The sequence below is a fragment of the Anomalospiza imberbis genome, chromosome Z (assembly GCF_031753505.1).
Source record: "Anomalospiza imberbis isolate Cuckoo-Finch-1a 21T00152 chromosome Z, ASM3175350v1, whole genome shotgun sequence".
Classification (NCBI taxonomy): Eukaryota; Metazoa; Chordata; class Aves; order Passeriformes; family Viduidae; genus Anomalospiza; species Anomalospiza imberbis.
Window position 1 is genome coordinate 31,497,036 of NC_089721.1, and position 10,421 is coordinate 31,507,456.

The 10,421-nt window shown below is 40.8% G+C and overlaps 1 long non-coding RNA gene across 1 annotated transcript; it reads left to right on the plus strand.

The window, feature by feature from the left end:
- Positions 1-1,596: 1,596 nt before the first annotated feature.
- LOC137465074 (uncharacterized) lies at positions 1,597-4,080 on the plus strand. Its single transcript, XR_010994553.1, has 2 exons — positions 1,597-2,350; positions 3,751-4,080. It is a non-coding gene; the product is annotated as an uncharacterized lncRNA (long non-coding RNA).
- The last annotated feature ends 6,341 nt before the right edge of the window (positions 4,081-10,421 follow it).

A 10,421-nucleotide genomic window follows, 5' to 3' on the forward strand; every position in this document is an offset into this window, starting at 1 on the left:
AGAAGACATAAATAAGGAAGTCTGTAAAAACTGTGGTGTGGAAGTATGTAGAAAAGTCAGAGAAGAAGAGAATCAGCAGTGTTCACTTCTGTGCTCTGCTGAGGATGTAGGCAAGACTCACATTTCTACGCCAGCCACACTGCAGGGCTGCAGCCATGATCTTCGATCACATGAAGGAGTCTTTGCAATGTAGAGACCAAACAATCCACTTGGGAAGACACACAGATGGCCACACTAGTCTTGTCCACAGTGGCCATCATTCTCCTGCTGAGTCAAACTCCTGCAGAAAAGACATTGCACTCCTGGTCCAGGTGTCCTAACAATGCCACACAAGATAATCCTAAGAAAGCAGTAGTTCATGTGAGTTTGTAACATCTGTATCTCTTGTTGATGCCTGTAGGCTACTCTGGACCAGAGTCCCCTGCTCTGCTGCAGCAAAACCACCTCTTCTCTGTGCCTGGGAACTTAAAAATATATATATATATTTTTTTTTATGTATTGCTTACCATTCAGCTATGGTGGAGCGGGAGTGGATGATTCTCTTTTCTCCTCAGAACAGTCATTGCTTCAAAAAATGCTTCTCCAGGAACAACTGCTCCCTGTTCAACAAAATGAACATCAGTGCTTCAGGTACTCAGTTTTTCCTGCATCACCTCTTTAATGTCTTTGTCATCTGCCTTGCTCTGTATTCTTATAAACTCATAAAAATTCTTTATGCAGTGACCCTACTAGGCTTGTGTCCTTGAACCCTGCTTCTCCCTATAGAAACTAACCATTTACTCGAACATGCACCAGGCATGAGCCCCTCAAGTGCACTGCTGTGTGAAAAAGAGCAAACAAGAAAGGAAAGAAATCACAGGAATAAATCCCTTCCCCAAGATTTGGAGGTATAGAGAGGAGAGATACATGCTATAAAGTGACAAAATATTTTATTATTGTCACCTGAAGAAACTTCTTTATCTTGTGAAGTGCAAGCAAGTTGGATTGGCTTCACAGGGGTAGACCGCTAGTTAGCAGAAAGTCCTTAAAGCCAGCTTGTGCTTTAACTACCCTCCTGGGAAGCCAAAAAAAACAAGATAAAACATTTAAAAGCCGTCCCTCACTTCTCACTGGGAGCTTCCTCAAGAAAGCCAAAACACAGTCACCATGTACAAGGAAAGCCACACCTTGTGTGTTAGGCCACCTTCAGTTAATCAGAGGCCTGCAAGAGAGCATAGAGATGGCTTTTCCACAACATATCTCTCAATCTTGGGGGCTGGCTGGGGCTGGGGACAGGTCTGCTGGAGGGCATGGAGGGAAGACAACCCCAGCCTACATGAGCCTGCATGAAAACCGTCTGCAGCCACCAAGTTTCAGCATATCCAGGGGTCCAGGGACAGAATACAAGGAACATAAACATTGTCTGTATTCTGGTCTGGCCCTCAGACACATGTGAGAAACAAAGAGCATTGCCCAGGGGTGTCATCCTTTGCTTGTCTGCAGGTGCAGAGCATACAAACTGAGGTCTATTAACCCTCTCTGTCACACAGGTTTAGGCCACCAGACTGTGTGCTGGACGTCTCTTACTGTGTGCTTGTTAAAGAGCCTGGTCAGGAAGAGTAGACGCAGAGCACATCCTGTCTTACGTAAAAAATTGGTAATAACAATTGAAAAACTTCCCCAGAAGCCACAAGGCTGACAGCAAACCTCTTGGTTCCTGGCCAGATGCCAGTCCACCCCTTGTTTTGCTCTTCTCACCCTCAGCTAATAGGTCAACCACCAGAGCATGTTGGGGTTCACCTGCCATGGCAAGGGGTGCTCTGAGTGACATCAGACCCCATGCGCAGCAGTGCACACATATGTTGTGCAGGGAGCTGCCTAGATGTTCATTTGCTACTGGCCTCCAGACAACATTTGTAAGGATGGCTGGAGCCTGTGCAGGGGTGTTCAGCAGTGGCAGATCACAGGAGGTTTGGTCTGGCAGTTACAGGAGGGAGCAGGCAGTAGTGCTCCTGATCTCTGGTCCACCCTGCTAAGGACTCAGGTTGGAGACTCCTCTGCGCTCTTGTGAACAGCATCACTGTTGAGAGGCCTGCTTGCTTTGAGTTCCTGCTTGCTCCTTGCATATGCTTCTGATGGATTTTCCTCCTCTCTATGGTAACTTCCATTGCCCTGGGTGAAATGCTCCAAGGCGCCTTGCTGGAGGCCAGAAAGCCCTGTAGACCCCCAATGTGCTGGCACTTCCCTGCTCTTGTGCACCCAGGAGGAGTTGGGCAAGCATGTCTTGGGGAACAGCAAAGCCTCCATGGGATTGGCAAAGACTAAACAGAAGGGGTTGCAGGTTTCTTGGGCTGGATTCTGTTCTCACTCTGTAAGACACAGTGCTTGGTGTTTCTAGACATTGCTGTGGGGCAGATATATCTGCTTGTCTAGTCTGAACCCCACACTTGCCCTGCAAATACTATTCTCAGGCAGGCTGGAATCCCTTCCTTTTTTTATCTGTAAAATCATGGTGACACAGAGAAGGAGGTGGATAGCAATCAATTGCTCTCTTTTTCACCATAAGAACCAGGGAGTGGCAAACCTATTTAGTGGGAGGTATAATCAAAAAAAAAGTAAAAAATATTAATGTGAAGAATACAAAGACTTATAGAGTAGGACCAAGTGTGGGCAATTCTGTTTTCTTACGAGATTTTGGGCTGAAGGCTATGCTCTCCAAAAACTTTTGGGACTTTTTCTAAAGAAAAGATGCTAACCAGACTAACTGATGATCCACTATTGCCATGTGGACATAATTGGTATAATTTAGACATTTTATTCTTTACCCAAGACCCTGTGAAATAATAGGATTAATTCAGAGCTCTGCTTCCTGCAGGAAAAAAATCAACAGAGTAAGGTCTGACAGACACACAAGTGTGTGTCCGTTATGTTAACCTATAGCCTTTTAGCAAAAAAACAACCAGCAGATACATGAGTGATACTAAACAATGTATTGCAGGAAGATGCAAGCAAGTTAATTATCAAAAAGTACAGTGGCTGTGCTTTTAGAGCCACTTTAGACTTCTCAAGCAGTTTAGTTATGCATTGCTATGTAGCCTTGAACGGAGGAGTCATTACTAAATTGTGTCTGAGCAAGCTCTTGTCTGCTTTCAGTTCATCTCTGAAGTGCAGGACCAAAGAAATTGTTCCAGCAACATATTTTTCCTGTGTTGTTGATTCGCAGTTTGAATTTATGTTCTGAGAAGGGAGGGAGGGAGGGAAAGGAAGGAAGGAAAGGAAGGAAAAGAAGGAAAGGTAGGACAGGAAGGAAGGAAAGGAAGGAAAGGAAGGAAAGGAAGGAAAGGAAGGAAAGGAAGGGAAGGGAAGTTGGAAGGGGAAGGGGAAGGGGAAGGGGAAGGGGAAGGGGAAGGGGAAGGGGAAGGGGAAGGGGAAGGGGAAGGGGAAAGGGAAGGGGAAAGGGGAAGGGGAAGGGGAAGGGGAAGGGGAAGGGGAAGGGGAAGGGGAAGGGGAAGGGGAAGGGGAAGGGGGGCTCTTTTAGCCTCCCTGTGAGGTCTAGAAAGTTTCATTACCAGTGATAATTCAGCTAACAAACATCTGACCCAAATCAGTTTATGCAGCTATTTGGTCCTGTCTTCACTTTAAAAATAAATCCTCAAACCCCAGCTGGATAAGCTTGCATGGCAAGGGAGATTTACTCCATACCAAGATTTTGGTCAGATATTTTTCAAACACTGGCATAAATTTTTAATTTGGACTTTGATATCCAAACAGGCCCAGCTGTAGTCCTCCTGGGGATCCTTCCAGAGGCTTGGACTTTGAACAGGCTCTGCAGCAAACAGCAACACCTACTGAAAATTCTGTTGGCTGGTGCTGAACTACCAAGCCCTACAATAAACTGGAAATCAACACATCCTGCCACGTGGAGGTATTGTTTAGAAATAACTTCTCAAAGGAGAACAAATGGAAATAAAGTACATAGAAGCAGGAAATACTGGTGCACTTGTGTCTCCATCTGGGAAATATTCTAGGAATGTTCTCAGTAACACAGGATTAACACCTTGAAATGAGAAAAGCAAATAAACACAAGTGGATATGGTTTCATCATTTGCTTCATTCTGATTTCATTTTCTCTTCATGTTGCATATACTATGTACCCTTTTCTTCTAGATGTGGCCCTAGATAACTGTGTATTAGCTCTTTGGATGCTGACTAATAAAAAAAAAAAAAAAAAAAAAAAAACCCCTGATTTTTCTTTTCCTATAGCAAATCTAAATTTTCTCAAGTCTTCCAAAATGTCACTTCAATGCAAGCTGTGGCCAGCTGCTCTTTTGTGGAAGCAGCAAGTCAAGAACTTGAAGAACTTGCAACGTCTAATATAAAAGACATTTTCCTACTACTTTGGGTCCAATGCCCATTAGAAGTGCCAGGTTTTGATATGCTAATATCTGATCTTACCAGCCCAAATTAATGCTACAGATACAATCCTTGCACCCTCATTATGGTAAGTTCAGCACAACCTAACTGATCTTCAATTTTCATTGGAAAGCTGCACTTTGGATAAATAGGAAGATCAATGTAATTTCATCTTGATTAATTGAGGATATTAGCCACTTGGGCTTGAATTAGGAAAATTTGACAGTTCTATAGCTGCCCAAATCTGAACATCTCTGGATAAGTATATGCTTATCATTCACTGTCATTTCTAGAAGATGGCAGACTCTGCTTCCTTTATTAAGGTCCTAATGAATGGGTATCCTTTGGATACCTTAATTGTCATGTTTCATTCCTTCCAAAACAGAAAGGTGTCTTACTAATGGTGATTTTATAATCCACCATGGAAACATCATCTGTCACTGTGAATACAGCAAGAGATATCATAAGACAGAATGGAAACATGCCAGGAAAATTATCTCAGAAGGTTGTCCACCATCTTTTTTTCTGTTATTCCTGGCTTTAACCAACCATTACACGTGTTGTATTTCTTGAACACCAGATTCACTGGAAAAAAAAAAAAGAAAGTTAAATTGAAGATGTCAACTAAAAAAAAAAATATTTTTCATAATGATAGGCTGCCAGATGGGGAAGAACACTTGGTTTTTAAAGACTCTGGCAATAATGAAAGGAACTAGAATCACTGGAGAATTAAGTTCTTGTTGCCACTGATTAATACACGATATATTGTCAACTTCTCCAGCAAAAAGACAACATATATCATTCTGAGAAGGGACATCATTTGCTGCATAGGCCTTCTTGCTAAAATTGTTGTGTTCTGCTTTTGTGATATGAACTCTTATCTGCAGAAGCTGGACTGTGTCCATCAGCTCACTTCAGGGGTTCTGAAATAGCAAGATATATAAAAACTTTTGGTTTGAACTTATCTGAAGTGCAAAAGTTTTCTCTGCCTGTGATGGTCTACTGATTGCCTGTATTTTTGATACTTGAATTGGAAAAACAGACAGTCTCAAATCAAACTAAATCATTTGAGTCTAAACTCTGCTTCCTTACCAACTACCCTTCATTGAAGATCTTGATTTTTTTCTCATGAATCTACAGTGAAGAGAAAAAATGTCAGGTCTGTATAACACAGGAAATTCCCTTGAAACAAGCCAAAGTTCTTCAAAATCTTGTAATGTGAAGAGGGCCAAGAACTTACTGTAAATGGTAATCAGACTCTGCAAAGTAGCTGACTTTATGCAAAGCAGGCAAGTGCAGTCAAAACACTTACAGTAATCAATTGAAGTTGTTGGGTAAAGTTTTTTCCATGTCCCATAAATTATTGAACAGTTAATTTTGTCTTTGTGTCTGCAAGACATTCTAGCTTTAGGATGACAGCTTTATCCATTAAAGGGAGTGTGGTGACAGCAGTACAGAGACTGCTGAGAATGCAGGGAGAGAAGACCCATTCTCAGCTGCATTACCACTGAACAATGCTGGGATACGTCAACATCTTAATCAATATGCAAGAGTCAATTAACAGGGAAGCATGCACATGGCTTAAGCAGGATCTCATTATTAAGTTCATGTTTAGTCCACCAAATAGATGAAATCAATATAAAGCTGAGTATCATACAGTAAATACATGATCATCCACTCTTACCCAGCCTTTCTTCCCTCCTTATTCCCTCCTGGGCCAGATTCACACATGCCTCTTTTTCATATTGCGAGGACAGATATTGAGGCAGACAGCAAAACTGGCAGAAGTTGAACAGATTGCAAAGGGCCAAATTCTGTCTTCAGAGCCAAGGAGAAAGACCCTCTGTGGCTTGAAAGGTATCCGTTTGAAAAAAAAATGTCATCCTCCAGAAACCTGTGCTTCTGTTTTTCTCCCTGTTGGAGGCTTCATCAGATCAATGCTCTTACTAAGTCCTGGAAATGCAAGCAGTAGAGAGAACTGTTTTTTTTATAGAAGGACCTGGGATGCTCTCTGGATCATTCACTGTCTAGATTTATATTCTGGGCAGTTCCATGGTTTTGAAAAAGAGATCAGGATGCATGAATGGAAGTAAGCATATAAATGGCTGACTTCATACCTTTATCATAGAAATTACTTCAGCTATTTTATCTGGTCCTGAGCTTGTTGATTTGGGGTTTTTGGATGGCAAAGTCAATGGAGCCGAATCAGTACTTCTGCAGGCACAGCATAAATATGTGGAATATCTGGTTTTACCAATAACTGGGCATTTTATATTCATTTTTTTGGCCAGTTGTGGTAGTTCAATTTTAAATGGAAAATTCAGAAGGTGAAAGCAGTGACTGAACATTGGGAATTGAATATTTCACTTGCCTGATTTACAGTGGAAGAACATCTGTCTTTATGCCCTTGAAGATTTAGAGATATATGGGGAAAAAAAAAGATAATTAAGAAAGGAGCCTTCTATGAAGTAGTGTGAAAAGAATGAATAGTGCAATCTGATCAGACAGTATAAAAGACTGTATGTGGTAAATGCTGGTTACACTAAGGTGAAGACATAAGTTAGGAAAAAAATAACAAAGTCTTTAGAGGGGGCATTATGGACCTGCCCTGAAATCAGCTGCAATACTTGGAATCATTTCCATGGCACAGGTTGGGCTATATACTTAGTCTTCCAAATAATCTTCAATGTGACTGTATTCTCAGTGACACCCCTGCAGAGCAGAGTGAGTAGAAAGCCTTGGTCTTTCCATACAGAGGCCTCAGCCCTGGGAATGCCCCTGCATTTAGACTTGAATTTTTAAATCTGCCATCTTGGGTGACAGAGAATAGCATAGGGGAAGGAGAAAATAAGAATGGTGTTGTCAGAGAGCAAACTCCACTTGGTGTTTGGCATTAGGAGAAGAATGGCTGACTAACTCAGCCACAGTACAATTTTAGTGTGTACCATGACAAGAAGCCAGTGTGGACTGATCAGAAGATTCAGGGCAAGAGTCTGAAAGACATTCTGTTTCCACCTATGCAGAGTGGGGAACTTGCTCTGGTGTGTTCAGGATGTGCACATAGCTGGCAGATAATATGGTCCTCCTCCTGTTTTTGTTACCTAGTAGGTAATTAGAAAATAGTGTAACACAATGTGTTCAGGGTGGAAAAGGTGTGGCCTAAAAATTTGAAAAGTAAATAAAAATAGCATGATGTCAGTCACTGCATGGAACTTTCTCACCTTTGTTTTTATCAGAGAAAAAATTGTGAGAAAAAATTGGCAGTGTAAAGGGATATTGAAAGAATGACATATTTGTCTGTTAAGTATAAATATGAACAGCTATGGAGATCTGGTGCTATGGTGCTAGGTTTTAACTCCAGTAACATTCATCTAGTGCCAGGAAACACTAGATTTAGTACCTGAGGGATTGCAGTCTCAAATACCTTCTACATTTTGTTTTAATATGCTGCCAAGAATTTAAATTGGTAAAAGCTGGGGACTGACAAAAACTTGATCCCCAAGAGTTTTTCTGGCACAGATTTATCAGGGAATATGGTGCCATTATTTTTATTATAATTTTTTTTTTTTTGTGGTGGTCGGGGATCTCATTTATAACTTTGTGACTTCTACTCCCAAATGTATTTTTAAAAATCTTAAATAAATAAAGGGTTTTATTTTCTTGGTGGCGCTAGGAGCTGTCATTCATTTTATATACAATATGCCTACTTGGATTGCAGTCTTTCTTCTTGAAAGATCAAGAGCAGGCAACAAAAAAAAAAAAAAAAAAAAAAAAAAGAAAATACAAGAAAGAAAAAAGAAAGAAAAAAAAGAAAATAAAAGGAAAAAAAAAAAAGACTGTGGTACACATTCCATCCAAACCACTACCACCCATCTGGTGCCTTTCTGTTCCAGTAAGGGATGAACTTATAGCGTGTAGTAAAAATAGGCAACTTTCTTAGGCCCAGTCCTGCTTTCACTGATGTCAACAACCAGCATCTGTTTTGCAATAAGTATGTAATGCGAGCAAGCATTTCACAGGGAAATATGGGCTTGCAAAGGAAAAGATGGACTTCTCTTGGAGACAGGCATCGAACAAAATAACATTTAACCTTTATTGGACTTATTTAACCTTTTTAGCTTCCCACTCGATAGAAGGTCCCTCTGATGCTTGAATGAAAAGCAAAGCCAAGAAACTCCCTCTTGTATTGCAATCATGACGGAAGGTCCCAAATTAGTTGATGTAAGATCTAGATCAATTTTATAACAATGGATAGGAAGGCAAAGGGGGGATCTAATTTGAATGTGAATTGTGTTGTCTGTTTTGCAGATCAGAGAAACTTCCTTCCCTTGGAGTGGAGACTGCTAGGATAGTCTTAATGCTGCTCTGTGAAGGTGAGGAACATCTTCACTCTTGAGCCTTTGAGGTTTATGCAAGTGATCTGCAAAACCTTTACACATATCAAACAGGCAACTACAAATAAAGCCTCTGTCAAATAGGTTTAGTCACTTACTCAAGGTGATACAGCAAATAAATAGAACAAAAAATAAAATCAAAGAAGTTTCTGGTTCCCAGATTTATGCTCATTCCATCAGGTCAGGTGGTAGCCAACAATAGCACATTGAAAACACAAAAGTAATATATACAATAGTATCTTTATGGTTCCGCTTTGCTCTCACATGCCATAACCAGATCTCCCTAAACGTACTTTCAATTTTACTAAGTAACAGCTTATAGGGTTTGGTGGATTTTTGTAAAAAGAATTTGTCATCTTGTCCCTTGAACAGACATAGCATAGCTTGCATTGCCCAGAATGCCTTCAAGTTTACTATACAACTAGGTTAGACCTCTTAGGACTTGTACTCTTTCTTATACCTGTGTATAGGATAAGCTATCCAACAGATTATTTCTTCCCTGTAGCTCAAAGTACAAGATAAAATTCCTTCCACCTGCTGGGTAAAAAAAAATGATTGTATAGAAGCTATGTTGGTTTTGGTCTTCTCTTGAATTTTGCTAATAAAAGCACAAGCACAATAGTTTTCTTATTAAAAAATTATTGCTGAGTTTTATAGTATACCTTTAGCTTGAAGGAGCACAAAACACTTTTCAAATTGCAGCTTGGACCTGGCAAGCTTCTGTGCCCTCACAGCGTTCCATTGACTTGAATGATGTTCCCAATACATAAAGATTTCTCCATATGGATCCACTTGCAGATCTGGCCCTCAAGGTGCAATTTGGCCCTGTGCCAAGAGAATAAAAGCACTTCGAAGAAAGGAAATTTTACACATTTCAGGTCAGAGTTTCCACCTGGGCTTTGTTCCTTGGAAGAACAAGGGTTGTAAGTTTCTAAAAGTGATGGATCTAGGTTCTGCTGAAGAGCCCAGCACTAGAGCCCCATTCCTTTTTGGCCCCAATACAGCACTGATTTCTGAATAGCCATATTGCCTTTTCTGTATACCTCTGCACATGAAATCTACCTCTCCTACATGCTGCTCCCATTCACCTGAGGGAGTACACACACCCACATGAGACTTTCTGTCCCTGTCATTGAGGAGGATGGGCTTATTCCCCTTGCTCACGGGGACACTGACTGTGATAGGGATGACAGTACTGCAGCTAAGAGTCTGTCCTCAAAGGAAATACACCTCAACAGATGATTGAGCATAATCTCAGCAAAGATCCCTGAGCAGTCTTCTACAGAACTGAGTGATAGGGAGAACACTAGTGCAGCATCAGTACCTTACCCATTTTCCTTCCTTGAGGTATACCTTATGGATATGTTTCTTCTGCTCTCGAAAAGCAGAAATAAATCCCAAATACTTTCAGTCTGTATAACATGCACTAGAAATTAAACCACCCATTGACAGGGAGATTTGATAAGTAATGTCCCTCATTTCTGTCATGGGTGGAATTTAGCTGACTAAATAGACAGATTAGGATACCTAGATTAACATGCCTAATCATTTAAAAATTGCATAACATATCTGGAGACCATAAGGACAAAAATTTTCACTTCAAGCTAACTTCCAACTACAGCCCACATGATAAAA